A 16,445-nucleotide genomic window follows, 5' to 3' on the forward strand; every position below is an offset into this window, starting at 1 on the left:
TACGTTACTGAGGGCGCATTTAAAACGCGAGTAGAAGAGACTGAGTATAACATTAGGACGTAGAATTGGAATAGCAGATTTGGCTACAACTGGCTGTCCATCAATGGGATAAATTAAGATCTTCTGTAGCAGCTTTTAAAACTCTCGGAATCTATAAAATAATTCTATAAATATTCTTCTAATCCATTGGTAGAAGCTTCCTTAGTAATAGACTTTACTATTCGTTCTACGCAATATCTTAAGAAACTGATTCAAAGTTTGAAAAGTCACGCTCTGATGTCAGTTATATTCGACAAAACAATACAATACACACATCGTAACAATGGTCGTGGGAAAATGGACCAAAAGCGAATTGCATCCCTCAAATTGCAAATTCCGCCACGGTCACTTTTACTCGTTTTTTTTATTTAAAACATTATTTGAGTGAAAAGAAACTTAGTTCAACCAATTCGCATTAAAATATATCACATTTAGAAATTTTGTTACATTGTTCAAAAATGAGGAAAATTTTACATTTTCTCAAACAGGGTAAGGAACTTGGTTCCTCGAATAACTTCCGGCACGGACACCTGAGAGCATGGCTGTCCATGAAGAAAATGTAGCCATTGGTGCCATCTATCGACCACAGGTTAAAGATTGGCAATCCGTTGAATACCGACCGAGTTATAGGCAAAACTTGGTGCAAAATGAGCCTTAGTAAATGTTTGTTTTTTTGAATGTTTTGATTTTTTTATTATTTTTCACTCTTTTTTTAAATTAAAACATTACTTTAGTGAAAAGAAACACATTGCAACCAATTGGCATTAAAATAAATCAATTTAATTTTTTTTGCAAAATTTCCCAAAAAAATCGTAAGGGGTAAGCCTTATGAAATTTTCGAGTTGAAAATTTTTTTAAAATTTTTTTCTGATTTTTTATTATTTTTCTAATTTAAAGCATTATTTGAGTGAAAAGAAACACATTGCAACAAATTCGCATTAAAATAAATCATTTTTTTAAATTTTGCTGAATCGCTCAAAAATGAGGAAAATTTTACATTTTCTCAAACAGGGTAAGGAACTTGGTTCCTCGAATAACTTCTGCCACAGACATCTGAGGGCATGGCCGTCCAAGAAGAAAATGTAGCCATTGGTGCTATCTATCGACCACAGGTTGAAGATTGGCGATTCGTTGGATATCAACCGAGTTATAGGCAAAACTTGCTGCAAAAATGAGGAAAATTTTACATTTTGTCAAACAGGGTAAGGAACTTGATTCCTCGAATAACTTTTGCCACAGACATCTGAGGGCATGGCCGTCAAAGAAGAAAATGTAGCCATTGGTGCCATCTATCGACCACAGGATAAAGATTGGCAATCCGTTGAATACCGACCGAGTTATAGGCATAACTTGCTGCAAAAATGAGCCTTAGTAAATGTTTATTTTTTTGAATGTTTTGATTTTTTTATTATTTTTCACTCTTTTTTTTATTTAAAGCATTACTTAAGTGAAAAGAAACACATTGCAACCAATTGGCATTAAAATAAATCAATTTAATTTTTTTTGCAAAATTTCCCAAAAAAATCGTAAGGGGTAAGCCTTATGAAATTTTCGAGTTGAAAATTTTTTTAAATTTTTTTTCTGATTTTTTATTATTTTTTGAGTTTAAAGCATTATTTGAGTGAAAAGAAACACATTGCAACAAATTCGCATTAAAATAAATCATTTTTTTAAATTTTGCTGAATCGCTCAAAAATGAGGAAAATTTTACATTTTCTCAAACAGGGTAAGGAACTTGGTTCCTCGAATAACTTCTGCCACAGACATCTGAGGGCATGGCTGTCCAAGAAGAAAATGTAGCCATTGGTGCCATCTATCGACCACAAGTTAAAGATTGGCGATCCGTTGGATGAAGACCGAGTTATAGGCAAAACTTGGCGCAAAAATGAGGAAAATTTTACATTTTCTCAAACAGGGTAAGGAACTTGGTTCCTCGAATAACTTCTGCCACAGACATCTGAGGGCATGTCCGTCCAAGAAGAAAATGTAGCCATTGGTGCCATCTATCGACCACAGGATAAAGATTGGTGATCCGTTGGATGCCCGAGTTATAGGCATAACTTGCTGCAAAAATGAGCCTTAGTAAATGTTTATTTTTTTGAATTTTTTTGATTTTTTTATTATTTTTCACTCTTTTTTTTATTTAAAGCATTACTTAAGTGAAAAGAAACACATTGCAACCAATTGGCATTAAAATAAATCAATTTAATTTTTTTTGCAAAATTTCCCAAAAAAATCGTAAGGGGTAAGCCTTATGAAATTTTCGAGTTGAAAATTTTTTTAAATTTTTTTTCTGATTTTTTATTATTTTTTGAGTTTAAAGCATTATTTGAGTGAAAAGAAACACATTGCAACAAATTCGCATTAAAATAAATCATTTTTTTAAATTTTGCTGAATCGCTCAAAAATGAGGAAAATTTTACATTTTCTCAAACAGGGTAAGGAACCTTGGTTCCTCGAATAACTTCTGCCACAGACATCTGAGGGCATGGCTGTCCAAGAAGAAAATGTAGCCATTGGTGCCATCTATCGACCACAGGTTGAAGATTGGCGATTCGTTGGATATCAACCGAGTTATAGGCAAAACTTGCTGCAAAAATGAGGAAAATTTTACATTTTGTCAAACAGGGTAAGGAACTTGATTCCTCGAATAACTTTTGCCACAGACATCTGAGGGCATGGCCGTCAAAGAAGAAAATGTAGCCATTGGTGCCATCTATCGACCACAGGATAAAGATTGGCAATCCGTTGAATACCGACCGAGTTATAGGCATAACTTGCTGCAAAAATGAGCCTTAGTAAATTTTCATGTTGTTGAATTTTTTGATTTTTTTTATTATTTTTCACTCTTTTTTTTATTAAAAGCATTACTTTAGTGAAAAGAAACACATTGCAACCAATTGGCATTAAAATAAATCAATTTAATTTTTTTTGCAAAATTTCCCAAAAAAAACGTAAGGGGTAAGCCTTATGAAATTTTCGAGTTGAAAATTTTTTTAAAATTTTTTTCTGATTTTTTATTATTTTTTGAGTTTAAAGCATTATTTGAGTGAAAAGAAACACATTGCAACAAATTCGCATTAAAATAAATCATTTTTTTAAATTTTGCTGAATCGCTCAAAAATGAGGAAAATTTTACATTTTCTCAAACAGGGTAAGGAACTTGGTTCCTCGAATAACTTCTGCCACAGACATCTGAGGGCATGGCTGTCCAAGAAGAAAATGTAGCCATTGGTGCCATCTATCGACCACAAGTTAAAGATTGGCGATCCGTTGGATGAAGACCGAGTTATAGGCAAAACTTGCTGCAAAAATGAGGAAAATTTTACATTTTCTCAAACAGGGTAAGGAACTTGATTCCTCGAATAACTTTTGCCACAGACATCTGAGGGCATGGCCGTCAAAGAAGAAAATGTAGCCATTGGTGCCATCTATCGACCACAGGATAAAGATTGGCAATCCGTTGAATACCGACCGAGTTATAGGCATAACTTGCTGCAAAAATGAGCCTTAGTAAATGTTTATTTTTTTGAATTTTTTGATTTTTTTATTATTTTTCACTCTTTTTTTTATTTAAAGCATTACTTAAGTGAAAAGAAACACATTGCAACCAATTGGCATTAAAATAAATCAATTTAATTTTTTTTGCAAAATTTCCCAAAAAAATCGTAAGGGGTAAGCCTTATGAAATTTTCGAGTTGAAAATTTTTTTAAAATTTTTATCTGATTTTTTATTATTTTTTGAGTTTAAAGCATTATTTGAGTGAAAAGAAACACATTGCAACAAATTCGCATTAAAATAAATCATTTTTTTAAATTTTGCTGAATCGCTCAAAAATGAGGAAAATTTTACATTTTCTCAAACAGGGTAAGGAACTTGGTTCCTCGAATAACTTCTGCCACAGACATCTGAGGGCATGGCTGTCCAAGAAGAAAATGTAGCCATTGGTGCCATCTATCGACCACAGGTTGAAGATTGGCGATTCGTTGGATATTAACCGAGTTATAGGCAAAACTTGCTGCAAAAATGAGGAAAATTTTACATTTTGTCAAACAGGGTAAGGAACTTGATTCCTCGAATAACTTTTGCCACAGACATCTGAGGGCATGGCCGTCAAAGAAGAAAATGTAGCCATTGGTGCCATCTATCGACCACAGGATAAAGATTGGCAATCCGTTGAATACCGACCGAGTTATAGGCATAACTTGCTGCAAAAATGAGCCTTAGTAAATTTTCATGTTGTTGAATTTTTTGATTTTTTTTATTATTTTTCACTCTTTTTTTTATTAAAAGCATTACTTTAGTGAAAAGAAACACATTGCAACCAATTGGCATTAAAATAAATCAATTTAATTTTTTTTGCAAAATTTCCCAAAAAAAACGTAAGGGGTAAGCCTTATGAAATTTTCGAGTTGAAAATTTTTTTAAAATTTTTTTCTGATTTTTTATTATTTTTTGAGTTTAAAGCATTATTTGAGTGAAAAGAAACACATTGCAACAAATTCGCATTAAAATAAATCATTTTTTTTAATTTTGCTGAATCGCTCAAAAATGAGGAAAATTTTACATTTTCTCAAACAGGGTAAGGAACTTGGTTCCTCGAATAACTTCTGCCACAGACATCTGAGGGCATGGCTGTCCAAGAAGAAAATGTAGCCATTGGTGCCATCTATCGACCACAAGTTAAAGATTGGCGATCCGTTGGATGAAGACCGAGTTATAGGCAAAACTTGCTGCAAAAATGAGGAAAATTTTACATTTTCTCAAACAGGGTAAGGAACTTGATTCCTCGAATAACTTTTGCCACAGACATCTGAGGGCATGGCCGTCAAAGAAGAAAATGTAGCCATTGGTGCCATCTATCGACCACAGGATAAAGATTGGCAATCCGTTGAATACCGACCGAGTTATAGGCATAACTTGCTGCAAAAATGAGCCTTAGTAAATGTTTATTTTTTTGAATTTTTTGATTTTTTTATTATTTTTCACTCTTTTTTTTATTTAAAGCATTACTTAAGTGAAAAGAAACACATTGCAACCAATTGGCATTAAAATAAATCAATTTAATTTTTTTTGCAAAATTTCCCAAAAAAATCGTAAGGGGTAAGCCTTATGAAATTTTCGAGTTGAAAATTTTTTTAAAATTTTTATCTGATTTTTTATTATTTTTCTAATTTAAAGCATTATTTGAGTGAAAAGAAACACATTGCAACAAATTCGCATTAAAATAAATCATTTTTTTTAAATTTTGCTGAATCGCTCAAAAATGAGGAAAATTTTACATTTTCTCAAACAGGGTAAGGAACTTGGTTCCTCGAATAACTTCTGCCACAGACATCTGAGGGCATGGCCGTCCAAGAAGAAAATGTAGCCATTGGTGCCATCTATCGACCACAAGTTAAAGATTGGCGATCCGTTGGATGAAGACCGAGTTATAGGCAAAACTTGGCGCAAAAATGAGGAAAATTTTACATTTTCTCAAACAGGGTAAGGAACTTGGTTCCTCGAATAACTTCTGCCACAGACATCTGAGGGCATGTCCGTCCAAGAAGAAAATGTAGCCATTGGTGCCATCTATCGACCACAGGATAAAGATTGGTGATCCGTTGGATGCCGACCGAGTTATAGGCATAACTTGCTGCAAAAATGAGCCTTAGTAAATGTTTATTTTTTTGAATTTTTTGATTTTTTTATTATTTTTCACTCTTTTTTTTATTTAAAGCATTACTTAAGTGAAAAGAAACACATTGCAACCAATTGGCATTAAAATAAATCAATTTAATTTTTTTTGCAAAATTTCCCAAAAAAATCGTAAGGGGTAAGCCTTATGAAATTTTCGAGTAGAAAATTTTTTTAAATTTTTTTTCTGATTTTTTATTATTTTTCTAATTTAAAGCATTATTTGAGTGAAAAGAAACACATTGCAACAAATTCGCATTAAAATAAATCATTTTTTTTAATTTTGCTGAATCGCTCAAAAATGAGGAAAATTTTACATTTTCTCAAACAGGGTAAGGAACTTGGTTCCTCGAATAACTTCTGCCACAGACATCTGAGGGCATGGCTGTCCAAGAAGAAAATGTAGCCATTGGTGCCATCTATCGACCACAAGTTAAAGATTGGCGATCCGTTGGATGAAGACCGAGTTATAGGCAAAACTTGGCGCAAAAATGAGGAAAATTTTACATTTTCTCAAACAGGGTAAGGAACTTGGTTCCTCGAATAACTTCTGCCCCAGACATCTGAGGGCATGTCCGTCCAAGAAGAAAATGTAGCCATTGGTGCCATCTATCGACCACAGGTTAAAGATTGGTGATCCGTTGGATGCCGACCGAGTTATAGGCATAACTTGCTGCAAAAATGAGCCTTAGTAAATGTTTATTTTTTTGAATTTTTGGATTTTTTTATTATTTTTCACTCTTTTTTTTATTAAAAGCATTACTTAAGTGAAAAGAAACACATTGCAACCAATTGGCATTAAAATAAATCAATTTAATTTTTTTTGCAAAATTTCCCAAAAAAATCGTAAGGGGTAAGCCTTATGAAATTTTCGAGTTGAAAATTTTTTTAAATTTTTTTTCTGATTTTTTATTATTTTTTGAGTTTAAAGCATTATTTGAGTGAAAAGAAACACATTGCAACAAATTCGCATTAAAATAAATCATTTTTTTAAATTTTGCTGAATCGCTCAAAAATGAGGAAAATTTTACATTTTCTCAAACAGGGTAAGGAACTTGGTTCCTCGAATAACTTCTGCCACAGACATCTGAGGGCATGGCCGTCCAAGAAGAAAATGTAGCCATTGGTGCCATCTATCGACCACAGGTTGAAGATTGGCGATTCGTTGGATATCAACCGAGTTATAGGCAAAACTTGCTGCAAAAATGAGGAAAATTTTACATTTTCTCAAACAGGGTATGGAACTTGACTTCTCGAATAACTCCTGACACAGACATCTGAGGACATGGCCGTCCAATAAGAAAATTTAGCCATTGATGCCATCTATCGACCACAGGTTAAAGATTGGTGATCCGTTGGATGCCGACCGAGTTATAGGCATAACTTGCTGCAAAAATGAGCCTTAGTAAATGTTTATTTTTTTGAATTTTTTGATTTTTTTATTATTTTTCACTCTTTTTTTTATTTAAAGCATTACTTAAGTGAAAAGAAACACATTGCAACCAATTGGCATTAAAATAAATCAATTTAATTTTTTTTGCAAAATTTCCCAAAAAAATCGTAAGGGGTAAGCCTTATGAAATTTTCGAGTTGAAAATTTTTTTAAAATTTTTTTCTGATTTTTTATTATTTTTCTAATTTAAAGCATTATTTGAGTGAAAAGAAACACATTGCAACAAATTCGCATTAAAATAAATCATTTTTTTAAATTTTGCTGAATCGCTCAAAAATGAGGAAAATTTTACATTTTCTCAAACAGGGTAAGGAACTTGGTTCCTCGAATAACTTCTGCCACAGACATCTGAGGGCATGGCTATCCAAGAAGAAAATGTAGCCATTGGTGCCATCTATCGACCACAAGTTAAAGATTGGCGATCCGTTGGATGAAGACCGAGTTATAGGCAAAACATGGCGCAAAAATGAGGAAAATTTTACATTTTCTCAAACAGGGTAAGGAACTTGGTTCCTCGAATAACTTCTGCCACAGACATCTGAGGGCATGTCCGTCCAAGAAGAAAATGTAGCCATTGGTGCCATCTATCGACCACAGGTTAAAGATTGGTGATCCGTTGGATGCCGACCGAGTTATAGGCATAACTTGCTGCAAAAATGAGCCTTAGTAAATGTTTATTTTTTTGAATTTTTTGATTTTTTTATTATTTTTCACTCTTTTTTTTATTTAAAGCATTACTTAAGTGAAAAGAAACACATTGCAACCAATTGGCATTAAAATAAATCAATTTAATTTTTTTTGCAAAATTTCCCAAAAAAATCGTAAGGGGTAAGCCTTATGAAATTTTCGAGTTGAAAATTTTTTTAAAATTTTTTTCTGATTTTATATTATTTTTCTAATTTAAAGCATTATTTGAGTGAAAAGAAACACATTGCAACAAATTCGCATTAAAATAAATCATTTTTTTTAATTTTGCTGAATCGCTCAAAAATGAGGAAAATTTTACATTTTCTCAAACAGGGTAAGGAACTTGGTTCCTCGAATAACTTCTGCCACAGACATCTGAGGGCATGGCTATCCAAGAAGAAAATGTAGCCATTGGTGCCATCTATCGACCACAAGTTAAAGATTGGCGATCCGTTGGATGAAGACCGAGTTATAGGCAAAACTTGGCGCAAAAATGAGGAAAATTTTACATTTTCTCAAACAGGGTAAGGAACTTGGTTCCTCGAATAACTTCTGCCACAGACATCTGAGGGCATGTCCGTCCAAGAAGAAAATGTAGCCATTGGTGCCATCTATCGACCACAGGTTAAAGATTGGTGATCCGTTGGATGCCGACCGAGTTATAGGCATAACTTGCTGCAAAAATGAGCCTTAGTAAATGTTTATTTTTTTGAATTTTTTGATTTTTTTATTATTTTTCACTATTTTTTTTATTAAAAGCATTACTTTAGTGAAAAGAAACACATTGCAAACAATTGGCATTAAAATAAATCAATTTAATTTTTTTTGCAAAATTTCCCAAAAAAAACGTAAGGGGTAAGCCTTATGAAATTTTCGAGTTGAAAATTTTTTTAAAATTTTTTTCTGATTTTATATTATTTTTCTAATTTAAAGCATTATTTGAGTGAAAAGAAACTTATTGCAACAAATTCGCATTAAAATATATCACATTAAAAAATTTTGCTACATTGGTGAAAAATGAGGAAAATTTTACAATTTTCTCAAACAGAATAAGGAACTTGGTTCCTCGAATAACTTCTGCCACAGACATCTGAGGGCATGGCCGTCCAAGAAGAAAATGTAGCCATTGGTGCCATCTATCGACCACAGGTTGAAGATTGGCGATTCGTTGGATATCAACCGAGTTATAGGCAAAACTTGCTGCAAAAATGAGGAAAATTTTACATTTTGTCAAACAGGGTAAGGAACTTGGTTCCTCGAATAACTTTTGCCACAGACATCTGAGGGCATGGCTATCCAAGAAGAAAATGTAGCCATTGGTGCCATCTATCGACCACAAGTTAAAGATTGGCGATCCGTTGGATGAAGACCGAGTTATAGGCAAAACTTGGCGCAAAAATGAGGAAAATTTTACATTTTCTCAAACAGGGTAAGGAACTTGGTTCCTCGAATAACTTCTGCCACAGACATCTGAGGGCATGTCCGTCCAAGAAGAAAATGTAGCCATTGGTGCCATCTATCGACCACAGGTTAAAGATTGGTGATCCGTTGGATGCCGACCGAGTTATAGGCATAACTTGCTGCAAAAATGAGCCTTAGTAAATGTTTATTTTTTTGAATTTTTTGATTTTTTTATTATTTTTCACTCTTTTTTTTATTTAAAGCATTACTTAAGTGAAAAGAAACACATTGCAACCAATTGGCATTAAAATAAATCAATTTAATTTTTTTTGCAAAATTTCCCAAAAAAATCGTAAGGGGTAAGCCTTATGAAATTTTCGAGTTGAAAATTTTTTTAAAATTTTTTTCTGATTTTTTATTATTTTTCTAATTTAAAGCATTATTTGAGTGAAAAGAAACACATTGCAACAAATTCGCATTAAAATAAATCATTTTTTTAAATTTTGCTGAATCGCTCAAAAATGAGGAAAATTTTACATTTTCTCAAACAGGGTAAGGAACTTGGTTCCTCGAATAACTTCTGCCACAGACATCTGAGGGCATGGCCGTCCAAGAAGAAAATGTAGCCATTGGTGCCATCTATCGACCACAAGTTAAAGATTGGCGATCCGTTGGATGAAGACCGAGTTATAGGCAAAACTTGGCGCAAAAATGAGGAAAATTTTACATTTTCTCAAACAGGGTAAGGAACTTGGTTCCTCGAATAACTTCTGCCACAGACATCTGAGGGCATGTCCGTCCAAGAAGAAAATGTAGCCATTGGTGCCATCTATCGACCACAGGTTAAAGATTGGTGATCCGTTGGATGCCGACCGAGTTATAGGCATAACTTGCTGCAAAAATGAGCCTTAGTAAATGTTTATTTTTTTGAATTTTTTGATTTTTTTATTATTTTTCATTCTTTTTTTTTATTTAAAGCATTACTTAAGTGAAAAGAAACACATTGCAACCAATTGGCATTAAAATAAATCAATTTAATTTTTTTTGCAAAATTTCCCAAAAAATCGTAAGGGGTAAGCCTTATGAAATTTTCGAGTTGAAAATTTTTTTAAAATTTTTTTCTGATTTTTTATTATTTTTCTAATTTAAAGCATTATTTGAGTGAAAAGAAACACATTGCAACAAATTCGCATTAAAATAAATCATTTTTTTAAATTTTGCTGAATCGCTCAAAAATGAGGAAAATTTTACATTTTCTCAAACAGGGTAAGGAACTTGGTTCCTCGAATAACTTCTGCCACAGACATCTGAGGGCATGGCCGTCCAAGAAGAAAATGTAGCCATTGGTGCCATCTATCGACCACAAGTTAAAGATTGGCGATCCGTTGGATGAAGACCGAGTTATAGGCAAAACTTGGCGCAAAAATGAGGAAAATTTTAAAATTTCTCAAACAGGGTAAGGAACTTGGTTCCTCGAATAACTTCTGCCACAGACATCTGAGGGCATGTCCGTCCAAGAAGAAAATGTAGCCATTGGTGCCATCTATCGACCACAGGTTAAAGATTGGTGATCCGTTGGATGCCGACCGAGTTATAGGCATAACTTGCTGCAAAAATGAGCCTTAGTAAATGTTTATTTTTTTGAATTTTTTGATTTTTTTATTATTTTTCACTCTTTTTTTTATTTAAAGCATTACTTAAGTGAAAAGAAACACATTGCAACCAATTGGCATTAAAATAAATCAATTTAATTTTTTTTGCAAAATTTCCCAAAAAAATCGTAAGGGGTAAGCCTTATGAAATTTTCGAGTTGAAAATTTTTTTAAAATTTTTTTCTGATTTTATATTATTTTTCTAATTTAAAGCATTATTTGAGTGAAAAGAAACACATTGCAACAAATTCGCATTAAAATAAATCATTTTTTTTAATTTTGCTGAATCGCTCAAAAATGAGGAAAATTTTACATTTTCTCAAACAGGGTAAGGAACTTGGTTCCTCGAATAACTTCTGCCACAGACATCTGAGGGCATGGCTATCCAAGAAGAAAATGTAGCCATTGGTGCCATCTATCGACCACAAGTTAAAGATTGGCGATCCGTTGGATGAAGACCGAGTTATAGGCAAAACTTGGCGCAAAAATGAGGAAAATTTTACATTTTCTCAAACAGGGTAAGGAACTTGGTTCCTCGAATAACTTCTGCCACAGACATCTGAGGGCATGTCCGTCCAAGAAGAAAATGTAGCCATTGGTGCCATCTATCGACCACAGGTTAAAGATTGGTGATCCGTTGGATGCCGACCGAGTTATAGGCATAACTTGTTGCAAAAATGAGCCTTAGTAAATGTTTATTTTTTTGAATTTTTTGATTTTTTTTATAATTTTTTTCACTCTTTTTTTTATTAAAAGCATTACTTTAGTGAAAAGAAACACATTGCAAACAATTGGCATTAAAATAAATCAATTTAATTTTTTTTGCAAAATTTCCCAAAAAAAACGTAAGGGGTAAGCCTTATGAAATTTTCGAGTTGAAAATTTTTTTAAATTTTTTTTCTGATTTTATATTATTTTTCTAATTTAAAGCATTATTTGAGTGAAAAGAAACTTATTGCAACAAATTCGCATTAAAATATATCACATTAAAAAATTTTGCTACATTGGTGAAAAATGAGGAAAATTTTACAATTTTCTCAAACAGAATAAGGAACTTGGTTCCTCGAATACCTTCTGCCACAGACATCTGAGGGCATGGCCGTCCAAGAAGAAAATGTAGCCATTGGTGCCATCTATCGACCACAGGTTGAAGATTGGCGATTCGTTGGATATCAACCGAGTTATAGGCAAAACTTGCTGCAAAAATGAGGAAAATTTTACATTTTGTCAAACAGGGTAAGGAACTTGGTTCCTCGAATAACTTTTGCCACAGACATCTGAGGGCATGGCTATCCAAGAAGAAAATGTAGCCATTGGTGCCATCTATCGACCACAAGTTAAAGATTGGCGATCCGTTGGATGAAGACCGAGTTATAGGCAAAACTTGGCGCAAAAATGAGGAAAATTTTACATTTTCTCAAACAGGGTAAGGAACTTGGTTCCTCGAATAACTTCTGCCACAGACATCTGAGGGCATGTCCGTCCAAGAAGAAAATGTAGCCATTGGTGCCATCTATCGACCACAGGTTAAAGATTGGTGATCCGTTGGATGCCGACCGAGTTGTAGGCATAACTTGCTGCAAAAATGAGCCTTAGTAAATGTTTATTTTTTTGAATTTTTTGATTTTTTTATTATTTTTCATTCTTTTTTTTATTTAAAGCATTACTTAAGTGAAAAGAAACACATTGCAACCAATTGGCATTAAAATAAATCAATTTAATTTTTTTTGCAAAATTTCCCAAAAAAATCGTAAGGGGTAAGCCTTATGAAATTTTCGAGTTGAAAATTTTTTTAAAATTTTTTTCTGATTTTTTATTATTTTTCTAATTTAAAGCATTATTTGAGTGAAAAGAAACACATTGCAACAAATTCGCATTAAAATAAATCATTTTTTTAAATTTTGCTGAATCGCTCAAAAATGAGGAAAATTTTACATTTTCTCAAACAGGGTAAGGAACTTGGTTCCTCGAATAACTTCTGCCACAGACATCTGAGGGCATGGCCGTCCAAGAAGAAAATGTAGCCATTGGTGCCATCTATCGACCACAAGTTAAAGATTGGCGATCCGTTGGATGAAGACCGAGTTATAGGCAAAACTTGGCGCAAAAATGAGGAAAATTTTATAATTTCTCAAACAGGGTAAGGAACTTGGTTCCTCGAATAACTTCTGCCACAGACATCTGAGGGCATGTCCGTCCAAGAAGAAAATGTAGCCATTGGTGCCATCTATCGACCACAGGTTAAAGATTGGTGATCCGTTGGATGCCGACCGAGTTATAGGCATAACTTGCTGCAAAAATGAGCCTTAGTAAATGTTTATTTTTTTGAATTTTTTGATTTTTTTATTGTTTTTCACTCTTTTTTTTATTTAAAGCATTACTTAAGTGAAAAGAAACACATTGCAACCAATTGGCATTAAAATAAATCAATTTAATTTTTTTTGCAAAATTTCCCAAAAAATCGTAAGGGGTAAGCCTTATGAAATTTTCGAGTTGAAAATTTTTTTAAAATTTTTTTCTGATTTTTTATTATTTTTCTAATTTAAAGCATTATTTGAGTGAAAAGAAACACATTGCAACAAATTCGCATTAAAATAAATCATTTTTTTAAATTTTGCTGAATCGCTCAAAAATGAGGAAAATTTTACATTTTCTCAAACAGGGTAAGGAACTTGGTTCCTCGAATAACTTCTGCCACAGACATCTGAGGGCATGGCCGTCAAAGAAGAAAATGTAGCCATTGGTGCCATCTATCGACCACAGGATAAAGAATGGCAATCCGTTGAATACCGACCGAGTTATAGGCATAACTTGCTGCAAAAATGAGCCTTAGTAAATTTTCATTTTGTTGAATTTTTTGATTTTTTTTATTATTTTTCACTCTTTTTTTTATTAAAAGCATTACTTTAGTGAAAAGAAACACATTGCAAACAATTGGCATTAAAATAAATCAATTTAATTTTTTTTGCAAAATTTCCCAAAAAAAACGTAAGGGGTAAGCCTTATGAAATTTTCGAGTTGAAAATTTTTTTAAATTTTTTTTCTGATTTTTTATTATTTTTCTAATTTAAAGCATTATTTGAGTGAAAAGAAACTTATTGCAACAAACTCGCATTAAAATATATCACATTAAAAAATTTTGCTACATTGGTGAAAAATGAGAAAAATTTTACAATTTTCTCAAACAGGGTAAGGAACTTGGTTCCTCGAATAACTTCTGCCACAGACATCTGAGGGCATGGCCGTCCAAGAAGAAAATGTAGCCATTGGTGCCATCTATCGACCACAAGTTAAAGATTGGCGATCCGTTGGATGAAGACCGAGTTATAGGCAAAACATGGCGCAAAAATGAGGAAAATTTTACATTTTCTCAAACAGGGTAAGGAACTTGGTTCCTCGAATAACTTCTGCCACAGACATCTGAGGCATGGCCGTCCAAGAAGAAAATGTAGCCATTGGTGCCATCTATCGACCACAGGTTAAAGATTGGCGATTCGTTGGATATCAACCGAGTTATAGGCAAAACTTGCTGCAAAAATGAGGAAAATTTTACATTTTGTCAAACAGGGTAAGGAACTTGGTTCCTCGAATAACTTCTGCCACAGACATCTTAGGGCATGGCTGTCCAAGAAGAAAATGTAGCCATTGGTGTTGTCTATCGACCACAGGTTAAAGATTGGCGATCCGATGGATGCCGATCGAGTTATAGGCAAAACTTGCTGCAAAAATGAGGAAAATTTTACATTTTGTCAAACAGGGTAAGGAACTTGGTTCCTCGAATAACTTTTGCCACAGACATCTGAGGGCATGGCCGTCAAAGAAGAAAATGTAGCCATTGGTGCCATCTATCGACCACAGGTTAAAGATTGGCGATTTGTTGGATACCAACCGAGTTATAGGCAAAAATTGCTGCAAAAATGAGGAAAATTTTACATTTTGTCAAACAGGGTAAGAAACTTGGTTCCTCGAATAACTTCTGCCACAGACATCTGAGGCATGGCCGTCAAAGAAGAAAATGTAGCCATTGGTGTCATCTATTGACCACAGGTTGAATATTGGCGATTCGTTGGATACCAACCGAGTTATAGCCAAAAATTGCTGCAAAAATGAGGAAAATTTTACATTTTCTCAAACAGGGTAAGGAACTTGGTTCCTCGAATAACTTCTGCCACAGACATCTGAGGCATGGCCGTCCAAGAAGAAAATGTAGCCATTGGTGCCATCTATCGACCACAGGTTAAAGATTGGCGATTCGTTGGATATCAACCGAGTTATAGGCAAAACTTGCTGCAAAAATGAGGAAAATTTTACATTTTGTCAAACAGGGTAAGGAACTTGGTTCCTCGAATAACTTCTGCCACAGACATCTTAGGGCATGGCTGTCCAAGAAGAAAATGTAGCCATTGGTGTTGTCTATCGACCACAGGTTAAAGATTGGCGATTCGTTGGATACCAACCGAGTTATAGGCAAAAATTGCTGCAAAAATGAGGAAAATTTTACATTTTGTCAAACAGGGTAAGGAACTTGGTTCCTCGAATAACTTTTGCCACAGACATCTGAGGGCATGGCCGTCAAAGAAGAAAATGTAGCCATTGGTACCATCTATCGACCACAGGATAAAGATTGGCAATCCGTTGAATACCGACCGAGTTATAGGCATAACTTGCTGCAAAAATGAGCCTTAGTAAATTTTCATTTTGTTGAATTTTTTGATTTTTTTATTATTTTTCACTCTTTTTTTTATTAAAAGCATTACTTTAGTGAAAAGAAACACATTGCAACCAATTGGCATTAAAATAAATCAATTTAAGTTTTTTTTACAAAATTTCCCAAAAAAAACGTAAGGGGTAAGCCTTATGAAATTTTCGAGTTGAAAATTTTTTTAAATTTTTTTTCTGATTTTTTATTATTTTTCTAATTTAAAGCATTAGCATTTCTAATTTGAAGCATTATTATTTATCTAATTTAAGCAAAAAATTAACGAGCTAACTCCTAATAACAGTTCATTCACTCTGTGTTGACTCACTGAAAATTGTTGTTATTCTCATCTCTACATTCACATATCAACAGCTCACAGGAAGAAGATATAATGGTTTATAAAACGTCCGTTGAAGTTCGATCAGTCTACGTTGGAAGAGATCGATCGATCAACATAATCGTTGTTCCAATGTTGAGATCATTCTTCAACACCCGCATTATTTTTGTTTCAGCATTGTGCATCAAGGGAAGAAGCACATAGGCAATGAAGATCAGGGACACCTTCATCCAAGGCTCGAGTTCATCCCGCCGGTAACGTTGTTAATGCGGGTTCGCTATTCGTTTAAGATATCGGAATGTATCGAATTCCAATCTTTTGTCGATGACCCGCCGTCGAAGTACAAAATGAGTGACAAATTTGTCGAATGAAGTTTTGAAACTTTGATTGTAATTTTAAACAGTATTATACTAACCAGCGATGAGCCCGAATGAAACGAATAAACAATTTCCTCGATCACTATTCCGTGCTGTACTCGTTGAGATGTGCGATCGCCA

The 16,445-nt window shown here is 33.6% G+C and overlaps 1 protein-coding gene and 1 long non-coding RNA gene across 6 annotated transcripts in view; one reads left to right on the top strand and one right to left on the bottom strand.

Moving 5' to 3' along the window:
* Positions 1–16,445, bottom strand: part of LOC125761793 (uncharacterized) — a 96,688-nt gene that overhangs the window by 4,775 nt on the left and 75,468 nt on the right. The window lies entirely within an intron of this gene.
* Positions 2,494–16,445, top strand: part of LOC125761831 (uncharacterized) — a 219,609-nt gene continuing 205,657 nt past the window's right edge. Inside the window, exons 1-2 of the long non-coding RNA XR_007418143.1 lie at positions 2,494–4,007; positions 14,391–14,770. This is a non-coding gene — a long non-coding RNA (uncharacterized LOC125761831). The remainder of the gene's footprint in view (positions 4,008–14,390; positions 14,771–16,445) is intronic.

The sequence above is a fragment of the Anopheles funestus genome, chromosome 2RL (assembly GCF_943734845.2).
Source record: "Anopheles funestus chromosome 2RL, idAnoFuneDA-416_04, whole genome shotgun sequence".
NCBI lineage: Eukaryota > Metazoa > Arthropoda > Insecta > Diptera > Culicidae > Anopheles > Anopheles funestus.